General features: G+C 41.4%; 1 protein-coding gene across 4 annotated transcripts in view; it reads left to right on the top strand.

Moving 5' to 3' along the window:
* The window catches only part of Slc25a26 (solute carrier family 25 member 26), a 101719-nt gene that overhangs the window by 56819 nt on the left and 26462 nt on the right, over positions 1 to 18438 (top strand). The gene's annotated exons all lie outside the window — the stretch shown is intronic.

The following is an 18438-nucleotide window of genomic DNA, read 5'->3' as shown; positions in this document are numbered from 1 at the left end:
AAGAAGAACACTTCTTGTATTTATTTAAAAGAAAACAGGATCTCATGTAATCCAGGCTGGTCTTCAACTTTCTTTGTGGTGAGGTAACCTTGCTCGTGACCCTCCTCTTTCCCTTCCCAGGTGCTGCCATTACAGCCATGCACCACACATCTAACTCACTTTAAATGAATGCCAGCATATTCGTCAACCTTACTAGGAGTTTTCAGGGGGGCCACAAATGTCAGCTTATCACACTATTCTGCAAATGTGGTCTTTGAACAAAGTATAATATCATCGAGCAGTGAAAATGAAGGCAAGTTCTCAGGTCCTCCCTAAAGTGGAAACATGAGGGCTAGGTTCCTGCACCTGTGTTTGAACCAGGCTTGCATGTGATTGTGAGGGATGTTAATTCCCTCCGTTTGGAGTACTTTGCTGGACCTTGTAGCATCCTGAGAAGTTGTATATCTTGTTCATTTGGATGCAGTCTCTTGTTGGAAGGCACTCTCCCAGCTCTAGCCCCCACCTGAAGTGAGGCTAGTTTGTTGAGTATGTGTCCCCGTCTGAGAATCCCATCAACCAGCAGGTTTATAGCTCTTTTACTTATTTATAGATTAAAATACTTAGCAATCAGTAGCAATTCTTTAAGTGTGGTTGATTTAAATCATGTGCCAGTGGAGTAGGTGGGGGCTGAGGCACACAGGGCAACAAGAGGGAAGAAGACAAGCTGGGGATTGCTTGATTTACAGGCCGGCGGCAAGAGCAGCAAAGGTTCACTCTAGGTAAAACATTTTCTCTACGAAATTTTGTCATTTTCTTTTTCCTGACCAGTTTTTTGTTTGTTTGTTTGTTTGTTGTTGTATTCAGTAATGGCCTGCCATTTAGAGTTTGGAAATAGCAGGGAAAACTATAGCTTCATGCATTTTGTGCTGCTGGAGAATACCACAGGCTGGGTAATTTGCAGCAAAGCAGAGAAATTTGTTTGTTTGTTTTGTTTGTTTGTTTTGAGGCTGGGTCTTCTGTATCCAATCTAGCTGCAGTGTACAAAGGGTGACTTGGAGCTTGTGATCTTCCTGGCTCAGTTTCTGCAGTTTGATGTGTTGCTGATGATGGAACCCAGGCTTTGGGCATGCAAGGCAGGCACCCAAACAGCAGGGCTCTGGCTGAGGAACTCATTTATCACTGTAAAGGCTGGTGCTACACCTGGAAAGGGTCTTCTTTGTCATCCCAAGGTGACTTGGCTCCGTAGCTCAAGGCCTACATGAGCTACATGAGACCCTGTCTCAACCCCCGCCCACCAAAGCGGAGGAGGGATAGGGTGGGGGGATTGGTGAGGAGTGGGGGAGGAGGGGAGGGAGAGGGAGCTGGGATTGACATTCGAAGCAGGCCTGTTTCTAATTTAAATAAAAATAAATTAAAAAAAGATAAAAAAATCATTACAAACAAACAACAACAACAACAACAAATGACCAAAATGAAGCAGGGCATACTTGCTTTAAAGTATTTGCATTGTTGTCACAAATGAACTTTGAAGGTAGTTGTGGGAAGAAGGGGTGGGGGACTTGGAGATGCTCCTGTATTTGCAGTGAGGATATAGCACTTGAAGAATCCTTCAAGAAAGGAGTCTTCTGCATTAATATTAACTCACTAGTTTAATATACATTTTGTTAAGCAGGACACTTGCCCTGTAAAATTTGATATTACTACATGAAGATATTTAAAGTGTTGTAATACATTTTCTCATTGAACAAGTAATGAGCTCCATGTTTTCCAATTTCTAGGATAAAAATAAGCATTGGCCACAGTTCTAATCTCATCACACAAGTGCAGTTTTCTTCTTAGTACAAGCCCCTTCCACCACAAAATGCACTTTCCAGTGAAGGCATCCTGAAGCATGGTGACAGAGGTTGTGTTGGAATGAGTGTCTTGTTTTAACAGACTTCTGGGGTTCTATTTGTTTCCCATAATTTTCTGCATGTTTATTTCAAATGGACCATAAAATGACTCAGTGCCAACATGTGGTTTTAATAATAAATAAGGGTTGGCAAATGAATGTTGACTTGGAATTTAAAGTTTTATACTTCTGCCATGACTAACTTCTGAGCCAGTTTGTAGCTCAGCACTCAGTCTGTGTTAAACAATTTATCAGTAACCTCTCTCTCTCTCTCTCTCTCTCTCTCTCTCTCTCTCTCTCTCTCTCTCTCTCTGTGTGTGTGTGTGTGTGTGTGTGTGTGTGTGTCTGTCTGTCTCTGTCTGTCTCTGTCTCTCTCTCTGTCTCTGTCTCTCTCTCTCTTTCCCCCATGTCAGTTTACTAGGGGTATCTGTTCATAATTGGAAAGCATTTATCAATAAACCATTTTGGTCGAACTGTTCATAATATATTCCTTGCCAAGTTTTATGAAGTAGACCTGGGTTTCCCTCATGGACCCTTCTTGTGTTATTTTTTAATTATTATTGTTTATACTGTACCATAACACCAATTTCAAAATAACTATACATGGTATGATTAGACTCCTCTCTGTGCAAAGATTTCTACTGAAATGGGACATGGGCATCAGTTGTCTTGCAGTAACCCCCCTGAGCCCTGGGCACACATGGCCATCTCTTCCTTCTATCTGCTCTCTGGCAGTTCAGGTGCACAGCTGTTCTGTGTCAGGGGACCTGTCCTCTGAGGTAGAAGACATGTCTGAGAGATGGAGAAGTTGTAAAGGCTGTTGTGTGAGGGAGAGTAGAAGCCATATCAGATTTGAATGTCATGCTCTTAACAGGCCTCAACTAATTTTTAAAGTCATGTTTAACAATCAGTTTTGTGTTAATAAAATACTCTGATATAAGAAGAAGTAATGTAAAGAGCTAAAATAATAATCTGTATTGGTTGCCAAAGTTCATTTATAAGCCCAATTTTATTTTGTCTCATATTTTATGTCTATTGAGGAATGAAAAACCATTCTTTTTACTCAGATTTAGTGCTTGAGGGTCCCAAATTAAACTGGCCAAAGATAGATTAGCAAGAAAAAAAAAACAGATTATCAAGGAAACAAAAACAAAAATGGTTAGAATTTGTGAATTATGGGGTCATTAGAAAGTGTAACTGGAAGTGGGGGGTAGATTGGGGTTTTAGAATCTGTTGTCTTCAGTGGGGCTGCAGAGGAACAAACATCTTGTAGAATGAAGAAAGGTGATGGCATACCTATGGACAAGCAAATGGCTTTGGAAAGATTAGTGGAACTCATGCTATATAATGCAGCACCTGGTGATGGGGTCTCTAAGGTATGACATTGACTTCCAGCAAGAGAAGCTTGAAGTTGCTTCTGCGCATTGATGACCATGGGCTTCTGGTCAGCTCTTCTTTCAAGCAGTTAAAAAAAGAGTGGGGGGACTGAAGAGCTCCAATGCCTTCCTTTCAAAATAGCTTTCTTGTGGTGTTCTGACTCACTCTGTGTCATAGCTTTCCCCCCAATTTCTGAGAGTAATCCATCCATATCATGCCATGGTTATTCCTCTTTGAAATATTTGTTCCTTTTAAGTCAGTTTTAATGAGTTGATCTTTTTCTATCTAGGAAACATGCTCATTTCATGGCTCATGACTTTTCGTGTCTGTCTTCCAGCCTGGCCACCTCAAGTAGGATAGGAATGTAAAGCAGGTGCCACCGATGTTTCTACAAAACGTGTCTGATAGTTTAGACTCTGCCTGCCAGACCATCACTGTCGCAGCTGCTCAGCTCTGCTGGGTGGTGGGAGAGCAGCCCCAGACAGTGCGTGCGTAGATGGGTGTGATTGGGTTCAAACTACTTCACACACAGGCAGCCTGTGGAGAACAGATCATCAGCACCAGAAGCCCTCTTGGGCTCTGCTGTACAGTGCAATCTCCAGTCCCCGCCATCCACTGTCATCTTACCCAACACTTAGGCTTAGGATATGTGCGAATGTATTGGTTTATTTAGAAAATTTGGACTATGTGGGATTATACAGTAGGTCTCCTCTGATGTCTGGCTTTTGTCACTGTTGCCCTCTAGTTTCATTTCTCGGGCCCATTTGTCCATTTCACCAGATGAGAAAGTTGTAGTCATGGTACACAGCCAGGATATACTGAAGCAGAAGGCACACAGCACTCAGTGGCATGGATTCCCATAAAGGGCCAGGGGCATGGAATCTGGGCTTTTATATATTCCACAGAGCAGGACAGGGTTAGGTCTCCTTTCTCCTTCTTGAATTGTACTGGGCAAGATGTACTTGGTGGTTGGGTAGGTTCAACTGACAGCAGGGATCTTACTGGACAAGGCAGGTTTGGGGGAATCTGAGATTCCTTCTGAGGAAAAGCGGCCCAAAGACTCTTTCATGTAGACAGTAACTTGGAAGTCAGCCATCTTGGATTAAAGTGAAAGCAGTCAGGGGTTAGTGGGCCTGATGCAGCCTCTTTCCCTAGCTATCCACGTATTTAGGATGTGAGCATCTCCCATCTTTCTTCAGCTCCACATAGTACTTGGAGTTCAGTCACACTTTTGCATGTAACAGTTCCCTCTTCCTTTGGGTTGTTGAGTAAGATGTGAGCATTGGCTTGTCTGTTCTTCCATAGGTCAACATTTAGGTTGTCAGCTTGTGCCCAGGTCAGTAAAGCAACTCTGCCCATCCCTGTATAAGCCTCTGTATGGGTATTTGTTATAAGTACTTAGTGGCATATGTGGTAATATAGTGTGTAAACTGGACAACTACAGTGGCATGTGCCTGCAATTCTAGCACTTGGGGGGCTGAATCAGGATTGCAAGTTTGAGGCCAGACTGGTCTACATTGGGAAGCTTTGTCTCTAAAAACAAAACAACAGGTTAAAAAAAATTTCCCAGAGTGATTGGGCCACATTAGATTTCTCCAAGCCATGTGAGGGCTCTAGTTGCCCGTAACCTTGACAGCAACTGGTGTTGACAGTCTTTATAATTTTGAACTTGCTCATTATGCAATCACCTTTCTTTCTTTCTTACTTGGCTGCTCTGTCTCAGCCCTCAGGTGTAATGCTGAATAGAAGTGGTGACTCTGAACGTCTTTCTCATCTTCCAGTCTCTTGTGAAAGGCACATGCAAGGTTTTTTGTCGTTTAGTGTTATAATAGCTGTTGTTTTCTTATACATGTTTTAAAATTTAATTTTATGTTTCTTTAATTTGTGTGTGTGTGCATGCTCATTGTAAGTGCATACTACAGTGTGTGTGTGTGGGGGGGGGTCAGAGTCAACTTACAGAGTCAATTTTCACCTCCACCATTTTGGATCCCAGAGATCAAACTCAGGTCATTGAGGCTGGTAGCAGGTGTCTTATCTGCTAAGCCATGATGCTGGCCCTTAATCATCTTTTTTTTTTTTCTTTATTCCTAGTGTAAGAGTTTTATTGTGAGAGGTGGGAAAGGGAGAGTGAAAGGCAGTCTCAGAGTGGAGACAGAACATGTAAGAAGAGAGAAGACAAGGAAAAGCAAGAGCCCTTAATCTTATTTAAGTAGGAACTTTCCTTACTGTTCATAGTTTTTTTGTGTGTGTTTCATGATAAGTATGTGATGTTTTCAGGAACCTCTCCTGTGTCTGTTGAGATGACTACACAGCTCTTCTTTCTTCTGCTCATAACTACAAATCATACTGATGCCAGCAGCTTCACAGTCCTAGAATCTTCTTCATTGCTCATAAAGTATTATCAGTGTTTGGAATGTGGAATTCACTTTGCCAGTATTTGAAGTTTACCCTTTCTTTAGGACTTAGGACAGTGCCCCCGTGGTTTCCAAGTTCCTTTTCTTTGCAGAATCTGTAAACCGCACCTTTGATGCTTCAAGACCCTTAGGACAGTTTGAGTCTTTCATGGACCTTGCTTTGCGTGGCTTTGCTGAGTGAGATGGAACTGGAGGGAACTGCTGAGAAAACAGCTTTGCCACAGGAAAGCAGTGTGGGTACTATTACCCACAGAACAGTCTGTGCACAGGCAGTGTCCTACGAGCATGTCACAACAAACATGGAGTCTCCTGATGTCACCATGTTGTTTCCATTAGCTTCTGACATGGGGTTTAATCATACTAGCTCAGATGGTTATGAGCCCTATGCGGGGGAGGGTGGACCAGTCCCCAGCCCTTCATTTTGCTCAGTGTCTTCTATGCTTTCTCCTTAGCTCATAGATGGCTATTGTAGGAATGTCACATTTACCCCCTTGGGCATGTAGACTAATTGGTTTTTGACTATGTGCCCTGGTTCAACTGAGGTGACAGGAACAACAAGGAGAGCAATGTCCTTTCCATGCTCAAGGTCCCCACAGCCCTCTGGCCCAAAACACAAATGGCATCTGATTCATTCCTGACAGTGAGTCCAAGCTTATTGACTTCCATGTTTAGTTGCCTCAGCCATGTTATAATAGAGTAACCCTATGAGGTTTTCTAGTTTACCCAAGGCCCTTAGGTGCCTAGCACTTTCTTTGTACAGTGGAACTCCTCAGGAGTGCCTGGGGCTTAGGAGTGCCTGGGACTTGGTCCTTTGGGAGGCCACAGCAATAAAGAGCAGTCTGGAAACAGAGGAAGCAGTTGACTGCCCCTTTCTGCAGCTTTCAGAACGTAACATGTGGTTTTGAGTTAGTGAGCCAGACTTGAGTGTTACACACCTACTCTGAGTCAGGCTCTGTGCTGGTACTGTGTACAGTCCCATGCATGCTGCTTATAACAATGTGAGAACCTGTGAACACATGTTACAGCTAAGGAGTAATAAATACCGTTGGGTCTCTGCAGGAGAGGAGTTCTCTGAATTGCTGCGCCATCAGCCCTCCAGGTTGAATTTGTTAGATCTTAAAGAGAATGGTTTGAATATGCATATCTCTACAGTTCCTTTATTCTATACTCAACTTTATCTCAGTGGTTTTCAAGCCTCAGTGTGCACAAGTCACTGCATAGGGTTGTGTATGGAAGACAGGTGTCCTAAACATGACTATTTAAGAGTATATGGAAGTTTTAAACTGACTTTGGCACTGTCTCCCTGTACCCTGCTTCCTTCCAACTCTTCTACATTTCCTTCACCAGCTCTGCTTCTCTTGGTCTCTTGTTTCTACAGTCCTAGTGTAAGTGTTTCTCTTAGAACATGCATGCATTTCTAGTTTATACAAGACTGAAAGCACATGTTAAACAAGATTGAATATGACCATAACAAAAGGTAAAAGTTTCAAAGACAGGTGAATTCACGTACCCTGTTCAGTTGGTACATACAGTAAATGAGGTTTTAGAGGGAAATGACTGCATGCATGACTGTTTAGTAACTGAGCCGTTACAGTGTACACTTACTCTTCCATGAGGACAAGGTACTGTGCAGAGGAGAAACATCTGCTCACAAAGTAAGTTTGTTCTTTGCCCCTTATTCTTGCTCCCCCATGCGATATTTGAGATAGGTGTGGTTTAGTTTGAATACAGTGAGGGGGAGAATGTGCCTTTCTTACCCATCTTTACTTCTCCCTGAGTCCCTGAATGTCCCAGGAAGATTCCAGATGTTTGTTGTGCAAGTGCCATGTTGTAATTTTTTTCTTCAAAGTTGTACTTTATTAAAAACGAATTTGTTCAGTCATTTGAACATTAAGGATATAATTATTTTTGGATATTTTTATGACTTTTCCAGAATGCATGTGTTTGCTATGCCCTTGGTTTCTGGTTTCAGATTTCCACATCACTTCAACATTGTTTCTGAGTCCCCAGGGAAGGAATCATAGATGAGTGGTAACTGGAGTAGAACAAACTTGATCAGGGAAGTAGGCCTCATTTCAACTTATTTTTCAGTTCCGTTTTTATTAAAATACTGGTTTATTTGTGTGTGTGTGTGTGTGTGTGTGTGTATGTGTGTGTGTGTGTGTGTGTGTGTGTGTGTGCTCTCATCCACAAGCCATACCATATGTGTGGAGGTCAGATGACAGCCCTGTGGAATCAGTGCACTCTACCCACTCGTACGTGGGTTCTGGGTGTCCAACTCAGTCTGCCAGTCTTGTGCAGCAAGAACCTTTCCCCGCTGAGCCTTCTGACCTGCCCTTCTTATTTACGCATTTATTTACAGTGTAAGGATTCAAAGGTGCTCAGCAAGCTAGCTGTTCTCTTTCTTGCTTGTGTCTCTCTCTCTCCATGATCTAGCCCCATGGGCCTGATCTGAAAACTGAAATTAAATCATTGAGAATTTATTTTTAGGTAATGGCATTTGTGTAATATGTAAGTTATTTTTGAGACCATCACTTGCTGGAATGTCTGTAATCTATCAGAAAGAACTTCCATATACAGTATGGTCTGTGTATATAAGTACAATTTTAATCACACTACAGGATGGTGACCCTGTGAAGCATCAGGCATTTTGAAAGACTCCAATTAATAGTCTGCATTCCAGAGGTGAGACTGACCAAGGCTCCCAGTAGCACCACCTAAATCTCTGCGACTCATTAGGTGACATCAAGAGCTTTCGTGACAGTCACAGACCATCCATACAAACAGCTCACTCATCTGTTTTCTTCTACTCTTTCTATGGCTGTATCTATTGCCTTGTGTTGATTTATAAGCAGAACCTATAAAGATAAATGATCCATGGCTCATCTAGAAAGAATACAGAAATGTAGTTTGTTTCAATCTAAATTATATGAATATTGAAAAAAAAAAACCTATTCCCTACTATTCCCCAGTAGTATTCCAGGTTTGTTGGTATAGTTTGTAAGCACACCCTGGTCATTTCTATTTTATTGTATATAAATGTATTTATATGTATTTATTGTGAGCTCTCTGTTAGGTTAGTTTGTGCTTTGACAATCTTAATATTTTTATTTTAATTTTTATATTTTCAAAGAAGCAGCTTCATGTCTAGTTGATCTTTTTTATGGAAAATAGATTTATTTCAGATAATATATCCTGATTACAGTTTCCCCTCCCTCTACTCCTTCCAGTTCCTCCCCATCTGGATCCACTTCCTTTTTGTCTCCACTTAGAAAATGAGCCGGTATTTAAGGGATAATAATAAAATAAGGTAGGAGTGAAAAATAAATAAGTAAATCAGAGGAGGACAAAATAAGCAAACAGAAGGAAAAGAGCCCAAGAAGGGGCACAGAAATAGAGATACATTGACCCACTGTTTGACATACTCAGGAGTGTCATAAAAACACAAACCAGAAGTCATAATATATATGCTAAGAACCTACAGGGTAAAAAATAAATTTCAAAAAAGGGAGGAAAAGAAGGGAGAAAGGGGGGAAGACAAAGCCCTGACAGGACATTATGAGACAAGGAACTTCCACTGTTGCCATTGAGTTTGTTTTCTGTTGGCCATCTACTGCTGGGCATGCAGCCTACTTTTAAGAGTAGTCTGTTTCCCCAGTAAAATCTCTTGGAGGAAACTAAATTTTCATTTGCAAGTTGCTATCAATTGGAGACAATTTCTGGGTTAGGGATGGAGGCATGTGACCACTTCTTTCATTTTGAGGCCCCATCTGGTGCAGACCATGCAGGCCCCATGCATGTTGCTTCAGTCTCTGTGAGTTCATGTGTGTACCAGAACTGTTGTGACTAGAAGATCTTATTTCCTTGCTGTCCTCCATCCCCTCTGGCTCTTACACTCTTTTTGCCTCTACTCCTGAAGGGTTTCCGGAGCTCCTAGGGGAGGAATTTGATGGAGACATCCCATTTAGGGATGAGTATTCCAAGATCTCTCACTCTCTGTACATTGTCTGGCTGTGGGTTTCTGTATTTGTTCCCATTTGCTGCCATGGGAAGCCTTTATGATGATGGCTGAGCAAGGCACTGGTCTATGAGTGTAGCAGAATGTCATTAGGAATCATTTTATTACTCCTTTATTTATTTATTTTTTTAGAACAGTAGTATTTTTTTTTTTTTTTTTTTTTTTTTTTTTTTTTTTTTTTTTTTTTTTTTTGTTCCTAGGCTATCTAGTCTCTGGTTTTTGGTCACACAAACAGTACTGGGTATGGGTTCCATCTCATGGAGTGGGCCTTAAGTCAGTCAAATCAGATATTTGTCAGTTACTCCCACACACTTTGTGCCACCATTACACTAGTATATGTTGCAGGCAAGACACCATTGTAGATGTAAGGGTTTGTACCTGGATTGATGTTTGATAGCATGCAGAATATACCTTCTGGTACCAAGAACACTAACCTATAGGGGTGAAGGCTCTAGGTAGGTACCCGCTCAGCTTTTCTGTGTTTGGTGAGTTATATAGGTGTTGTCTTCAGCAATAGGGCCTTGTTGTCAGTTTGTGGAGAGCAACTTATAGCCTTAGAAACAGCCTGGGTTATTTGGGAGGGTCTATGGGACCCTTTGGCCAGCAGCTCAATTAGATATAAACCAATCCCAGTCCTAGGAGCTTTGTTTGGTTACAAGAGATGTCCAGTTGGGGCTGTGTCTCCTCCATTATTTGTGATTTCATTTAAATTGCCTTCATATATGCATATATATTTAGGAAGCCTTTCTGTATCATGTTTTTATTCTGCTACTTGAATGTCCATTCTTTTAACTGTCTCTCCTTCATCTCCCTCTTCCCTCTCCATTCTCTGCTTGATGCTCCCATTCAATTCCTACTCCTCTTGTCTGTACATAGCTATCTATTGTATTTCCCCTTCCTAGGGAGCTATATCTGTCTCCCCCCTCCCCTTATTTATACCTAGTTTCTGTGGTTCTATGGATTGTAGCTTGGTTATCTTTAAGTTAAAAGCTAGTGTCCTCATGTAATCAAAAATACATAATATTTGTCTTTCTGTGTCTGGGTTACCTCACTCAGGATGATTTTTTTTCTAGTTCTATTTAACTGCAATTTCATGATTTCATTTTTTTAACAGCCAAGTAATATTCCATTGTGTGAATGTACCCCACTTTCTTTATCCCTTCATCTGTTGAGGGACATCTAAGTTGTTTTCATTTTCTGGCTGTTATGAATAGAGCAGCAGTGAACATGATCAAGCAAGTTTCTCTGGGGTAGGATGAAGCATCCTTTGGGTATATTCCCAAGAATGGTATAGCTGGATCTTGAGGTAGATCTATTCCTGTCTTCCTCAGGAACTGCCACACTGATTTCCATAGTGGCTGTACAAGTTTGCACTCCTACCAGCAATGGAGGAGTCTTCCCCTTCTCCACATCCTCACCAGCCTGAGCTGTCACTTGTTTTTATTGATTTTAGTCATTCTGACATGTGTAAGATGAAATCTTAGAGTCATTTTAATTTGTATTTCCCTGATAACTTTAAGTGTATCTCAGCCATTTGAGCTTCCTCTATTGAGAATTCTGTTTAGATCCCTATAGCATTTTTAAATTGGGTTGTTTTCTTGATGCTTAGTTTTTTGGGTTCTTTATATATTTTGTATATTAGCCCTCCATTGGATGTGTAGTTGGTAAGAATCTTTTCTGTAGGCTGCCGCTTTGTCTGAACTGTGGTGTCCTTGGCTGTGTATGCAGAAGCTTTTCGGGTTCATGAGGTCCCATTTATTAATTGTTGGTCTTAGTGCCTGTGCTAATGGTGTCCTGTTCAGAAAGTCTTTTCCTGTGTCATTGAGTTCAAGGCTATTCTCCACTTTCTCTTCCATCAGGTTAGTCTTCTCCCCAGCTTAAATGGCTTGTGTATGTGTGTCTGATTCCAATGTCTTTGCACAGCTCTGTAGTAGTTGGGAATGTAAATAAGAGAGCCCCTAGCCAGCCTGTGGCCAACAGATGGTGTGTCTGGGTAATAGAAGTTTCCTGACCTATGTGTATTACTGACCCCCTAGGCTTAACTAACAATACGGTGTCTGATATCTGTTTTTTTTTCTTTCTGTTTTGTATGAAACTGATACTGACCTATCTTTCACATTCTGCTTTCCAAACACTGTCTCACAAGTAAATGTTAACCATAGTGAATTGTCATTTCCTGAACTATCATCCAGACGATGTGGGTTTTCCTCTACCTGCACTCTGAACTGGCCATCTCTCTGCTCATCCCTCTTTCCCCCTCCTCTGTTCCACACGTTCCATGTCCATGTGGTGGTTATTGAGCCCTCTTGCTCAGGACAATGGAGGAGATAATACTTGAACAGATGGGTGCCCTGTCTGATGCCCTCATGTTTGCTGTCTTCGTGTCTGCTCCACCAGCTGCCTTTTCTTCTCTTTATTGTCTATAAATTGTTCAACGATATGTTACTGCTTAGCTCATTATTGTCAGTTCATTTTAATAGCACCACTTCCAAAAGTACTTTTTATTCGAGCTGTTTGGAGAGGTTAGAGGTGGTATCAGAAGGAAGCAGGTGAAGATTTAGTGTAAAGATAAAGTGTGCATCCATGGAAGTGATGGCACTGTGAGCTGAGAATTTTTGCTATGTTTGGTTAGCTTGAAGCTCTTCATTTGTTTATTCAAGAATTTAGGAAACCAGGCAGGCATTGTGGCACACTCCTTTATTCCCTGCACTCAGGAGGCAGAGGCAGACAGATCTCTGGGAGTTTGAGGCCAGCCTGGTCTACATTGTGAGTTACAGGTTAGCAGAGCTGCATACTGAGACCCTGTCTAAATAAATAAATAAATAAATTATGGTTTAGGAAACCATTATATCAGAAAAATTGCTGCAGAAGCCTAGATGAATGTCACTTCCTTTTGTTAACCTGAGCACTGAAAGAATAAGAAGTAACAGAACTTAACCACTGAACTTCTTAAAAGGTTGAATGTTATGATAAATCTTTCCGCCACCTGCTTGAGTTCTGCCCACCATGTGGATGGCCAAAATAATACAGAGACTTATATTAGGTACAAATGCTGCTTGGCCAATGACTAGGATTTCTCATCTGCTAGCTCAGTCTTAATTATCAAAAATCTATATATTTTATAAGACTTATCTTATCAGATACCTTCCTTTGGCGTCCTCATCCCTGGGATCACATGGTGTATCCGAGCAGAGAGCAGGAGGAAGAGTGAAGGGGAAAAGGAACCACTTCCTGCTTGTCCTTGCTTAAATATGAGTCTCCCTGCTATGTCACTTCCTGCCTGGATCACCACTTCTTTACTACATTTCCCAGAATCCTCCTTGACTCCTAGTCCTGTCTAACTCATTGCTGCCTCATTGGCCAAACAGTACTTTATTCAACAATCAATATGATGAACACACACAGGAGTACATTCCCCATCAGTTGAATATCCTTTTTCCCTCTAGTTTTCTGAGCAGTATGTTGCTAAAATCTGCTGGTGGAAGGAAGGAATTGTAGTGGAAAAATCAAAGTACCATATCCTATGAATGCTGTCCTCAGCAGCAAAGACCATCTTAAAGCAGGCGGTGAAGGCTGCATGCTCATCCCATGGAAATCATGTTTCCTGGAGTGCCTGGCTCCAACACCTTGACAAGAATCCTGTTTTTAGAATTGCTGACTCTCAAGAGCCTCCCTCTGACTACTCTCTTGCTGTTTGCTCAGGACTGCTTAAGGTTCTAGAAATGACTACAAAAACAAAACAAAACAAAACCCTGAAAACAAACCTCATCATTTCTTTAGATGTACAAGGAGTATCTTTAGATGTACAAGGAGTATTTATGTTTTGCTAGTGAAAATCAACTGAATTGCTGAGTGGTTATTTTTGAGAATTGGGAAGTGATATACAGTTCCTTACAGGAAGCCATTGAAAACAAATGGATCACTGAAACAATCTCCCTCTCCCTTTGCTCCCTGTCTCTGTGAGGGGGAGATTTGGTCTAATGCCATGCCTAGGTTTGAACTGAAGGTGTTACTATTGGTAAACCAAGAACCACCCACATTCCAGAACCAGTGCTCTTGCAGTCCACCTTCAGTGACTCAGAGTCACTGTCACAGTCCAGTCACATATTCTCCCTATGCACATGAGCTATAAAGTATAAAAGCCCTTACTGCTTGTCCTCTTCCTTTGCATTCTCACTGGGAGGAAGCCTTTTGTACTACCCCTCCCCCTCCCCCAATAAGTCTTTTTTAACATTCCAAGGGCTTCCACAGCTCTGAAGCAGTAATTGGTTCCCGCTCATTGTTGGAGGATAGATTTTCAGCCTAGGGAATACTGCCCTCTTCATAGAGGGAGCGACACAGGAATGAATGGACCTGCATGGACGAGAGCCTGCAGGCTCCAGTGTAGAAAGCCTCAGTCCTCTGCTCAAAGTCCTAGTGAAAATGGGTTCTAGGAAGTTATAAAAAAAAAAAAAAAAGAACCCAAACAACAGCAACAAAAACAAACTAACAACTATTGTGTGCTATAGGTTTCCAGCTTTAGATAGCTCTGATATCTAAAAAAGATAACTCTTTTTTCAATCTTGTGACCAAATTAAGATGGTGAGAGCTCTGAGGCACCCCACCTCCCTGAGCTCAGGGCGGTGTACATGTTAAGTCCAGCTCTGAGACCAGACTTCTCTCATTTGTAGCCCTTCCTGGCTGCTCACAGGATGCCGTGTGCCCCTTAGTGGTGAGGTCACTACTCAGTGCTCTTCTGCTGGGGTGGAGAGAGAGAGAGAGAGAGAGAGAGAGAGAGAGAGAGAGAGAGAGAGTTGTGTTTGTGCCCTGATTATCTGAAATTCATCTCATCCCTCCTTCTGAAGCTGCTTCCTCTAAAGGGCCACCTCAGTGTACTTTCTGTCAGTCAGAGTAGCTTTATGTACAAAACTTTAAATTTTTTCTTATTTTGAAAATTTGCTTCTGGGGATTGGTTACCTTTGGTACCCAGTTGGCTGTGAGAATTCTTACAGCCTGCAGCTGGCACTGTACTGATGTTTCAGAGAGCCTTAACCAGTTACCACATTCAGGTGGCTTCTCCGAGGTATGTATGGCAGACATCCTGCAACTTGCTGGCTTACTTGTATTATCCTGTGTGGTGTTGCTGGGGCCAGTTAGGAGAAAGAGAACCCCACAGTGCAACTGAATTTTGCTAGGTGTCTTTTTGAGATAAAGATCCAGTTCCTCCAACTCTGGTGTGTGTGTGGGGGGGGCAGAAAAATAGCCATCACCCTGGGATCTGTAGTTAAAGAGGGGTGCCACCCCACCCTGCAGTGTTTCTCCATTTAGTTTTATTTCTTTTATGAGATACACATTTTCTTATGTAAAATGCTGGTAAGTGAGTTGAACTGTTTAAGTTAAAAAACAAAAGGTATTTACTGTTGAAATTCTGTTCTAATAGGCAGTTGTCAGCAGGCTTTGAATGGCTCTCCTTTGAACTTTTTTTTTAAAAGAATAATATTCACTTTGAAATTTCTATCTCCCCATTGTTTGCCCTTGGCCTCCACTGGGATAGAACAGAAAAGGCTACTACTATTGAAGAGGAGGGTCACTGTCATTTGTGGGACATGAGAATGGGAAACCCTAAATGAAGCGAAGCACGTTAATTTGGAAACTGCCATGCAACAGAAGAGAGATCTCCCTTGTAGGAAAGGGGACTGGGTCAACTTTGGACCCATTTCTGTGTCAGTGGCAAGCTGATCACTTCCATGCTGCTTTTAAATCTTAGGTGTTAGTGTTTGTCTTGTTTCCACAATGAAATGCTTGACAAGAGCAACGGGAAGGGAGGGGAGGAGGGTGGAGAGGGAGGGGTGGGAGGGAAGGGAGGGGAGGGAGGGGTGGGTGGGTGGGTTTATCTTAGGTTACAGTGTGAATGGATGCAGTCCACCAAGACAACTGGCAGGCTTGCAAGCAGGAACTGAAGACAGCTGGTTACATGTATCCAGTCAGGAAGTAGAGAGCAACATTAGTGCCCAGAGTTCATTTTTATTGAGTTTAAGACCTCAGCCCTTGGAATGATAGCAGCCACATTTAGGGTGTATCTTCCTACAGCAGCTAGTCTAGGCTACATAATCCCTCACAGACAAGCCAGAGATTTGTTTCCATGGTGGTTTTAAATCTGACCAAGCTAACAATTAGGACTAACCATTATACCTTGGAATTCTAACTCTTGCACATTTCCTTGAGTTTATAAACAAAGTTGTTGATCATTTTGCCGAGTGTAATAACATTCACTCTTAAAGTATAATTTCTTATTCTTAGGTTCCCTAGGTCATGCATGTTGTGTTTATTGTAGCATACAATCTACCTTTACTTAAAAAGTATCTTGGGTGATTATTCTATCAAATAGTCAAATTATAGCAGCAAATTATACTTTAGAAATGAAATTTTGTAGCCCCTCGGTTATAAATCACTGCTTATTAAAATACTATAAGGTTATTTATCTTATGATCATAAGGTTAGAAACATTGAATTCAGGCATAATTGCAGTTCAATACTTGGGGATAGGTAAGTCCTGCTTATGATATAACCATGTACATTCTTTATGTCATTAGTGATGCCAGCACTTCTTGCTAGGGACACCGGAGTTTCATTTTCTCTATTTTACCCAGGATCCTGATATACACTCTAGGATAGAATTGCTTCTCTGCTTGTTGCCGAGTGGAATCCATGTGAATTGTAGCAAGGCCCCCTGCTTCTGCCTCTTTGATGGTAGCTGGGTTTATTGCTGCTAACTTATTAGTGCCCTGGGTCTTAACAGCCTTACTCAAACAAAACATCTTAAATGGAGGCATTAAACAGGTCACAACAGTGACCCATTTTGTAACTTTTGGTGCAATAAAATGGATTTGTTGTATTTTGGAATAGAAGGCCTTTGAGTATAGCTATTCATTTTCTTCATATATAAAGCATTTTAGAATAACAGCTTACATCTGTTTGGGCTATAAAATTACACATTTTTAAGAAACATCAATGTTGTTTGACTTCAAACCAGACATGGGAAAAGGAGGCTGCTCTCTAGTAGCCCATGTTCTGCCCAAGTAAGGAGCAGTGTGGAGCTGTCTGCACCTCACAAATGTGTGACACATCTCCAGAGCAGTTTCCTCTGACTGGAAATGACAACAATCAGCCTGCACAGTTTTGACTTAACATTTGAGAAGTTTTCACACATCAGGAGTTTATCATATGAGAATCCCTTCAGGACAAAAGCCCAAAGTAAAATTATATATGCAAGCATTTACAGCATGTTTAATTGCCTTAGTCTGTCTGTTAAATTTGTAGGGATAAAGCTGGGGTTCACTGTGGGCTCTCTTTTTTAAGCAAATGCCCCAGTGAATAGTTGGACCAGGACAGTTCCATTGTATGTTATGTAAGTTACCTCTTTAAGCTGAAAGAAGAATTTCATGAATAACTTGCAATAGAGGCAAATGGGCAAAATATTTAGCCATGGAATGAAAATTGAATAGTCTTAAAAGCCAAACAAGTTCTGGTAACATTCCGTGCAGTCCTAGAAGTCATTTTAATAAAAAAAAAAATGAGTAATTCTAGCAATGATTGTTACAGTAACTTAAGCCTTTTTAAATTGGTAGGTGAGACATTTAACATTGTTATAGAATGTGATGTCTTCACTTTAGGAAGGAGAAGTTCAAGGAAGAAAATTACAATTAGAGATTCTAAGTTCTGCCTGTTACACCTCTTGGGGTCTCTCACACACAGTATACTTCTTTAAGATTTTATAAGAAGCTGGTGGTTAATCCCAGCACTTGGGAGGCAGAGGCAAGTGGATCTCTGTGTGTTCGAGGCCAGCCTGGTCTACAGAGTGAGTTCCAGGACAGGCTCCAAAGCAATACAGAGAAATCCTGTCTTGAAAAAACAAACAAACAAACAAAACAACAACAACAACAAAAAGATTTTAGAAGAGCTTTTAGGAGCCAGTTTTACAGCCAGGGTTTTGGTTTTGGTAGTTGATTTTATTGAAAATACAGCTCTTGAGTTTCAGGATGGACAATGTCCAATTTGTTTTGGGAATCAAGGCACTAAACTTAATGTCTTGTGAGACTGGGATACCTAGGGGTTGTGACTGTTTACTTATGGCATCAACAAGCTTCACCAAGATTTTCATTTGTCAAATTAATCCAAACTAGTGACATTGAGACACACACACACACACACACACACACACACACACACACACACACACACGCTTACATGTACCCTTGATACCATTTTCTTTCTGAGTAGGACAGATTCTCTCTGGCTACTGTCATTCCCACTCAGGGGCACTATCTGCTTTAGACAGATGCTGATAGACTTAGAGTTTCTGACTAAGTATAGCAATAACTTCCCATCCTGAGTTCATGTGATTATAAATAGTTGTTACATGCCTGTTAATTCCTCCAAAAGGTGTGGGGATGTATACTAGTTGACAGTGCTAGCAGTTGACATTGGCACAGTCTAGATGATCTATACATGAACTAAACTGTGTAGAGACAGCAACACTGGGGCCACTGTGAGCCCCTGGGTGTCACCTCTGCTGGCACTGAATGTGCCTGGCAGTGATGGTAAGTAGTGGTTGGCATCCACTGGAGTTCATTATTTTGGAAATGTTAGTGTGATTTCTATTTTTAGAATTCCAAAAAGTTCAATTACAAGTGAAGAGATTGTACTGTGTGGATTTATAAGCAGATAAACATGATTAAATGTTTATCTTTGCAGGTAAAATAGTAGTTAGGGCTCTGAAG

Source organism: Cricetulus griseus, chromosome 8 (assembly GCF_003668045.3).
Source record: "Cricetulus griseus strain 17A/GY chromosome 8, alternate assembly CriGri-PICRH-1.0, whole genome shotgun sequence".
Lineage (NCBI taxonomy): Eukaryota > Metazoa > Chordata > Mammalia > Rodentia > Cricetidae > Cricetulus > Cricetulus griseus.
The sequence above is the reverse complement of the archived record's forward strand: the minus strand, read 5'-3'. Positions and strand labels throughout refer to the sequence as shown.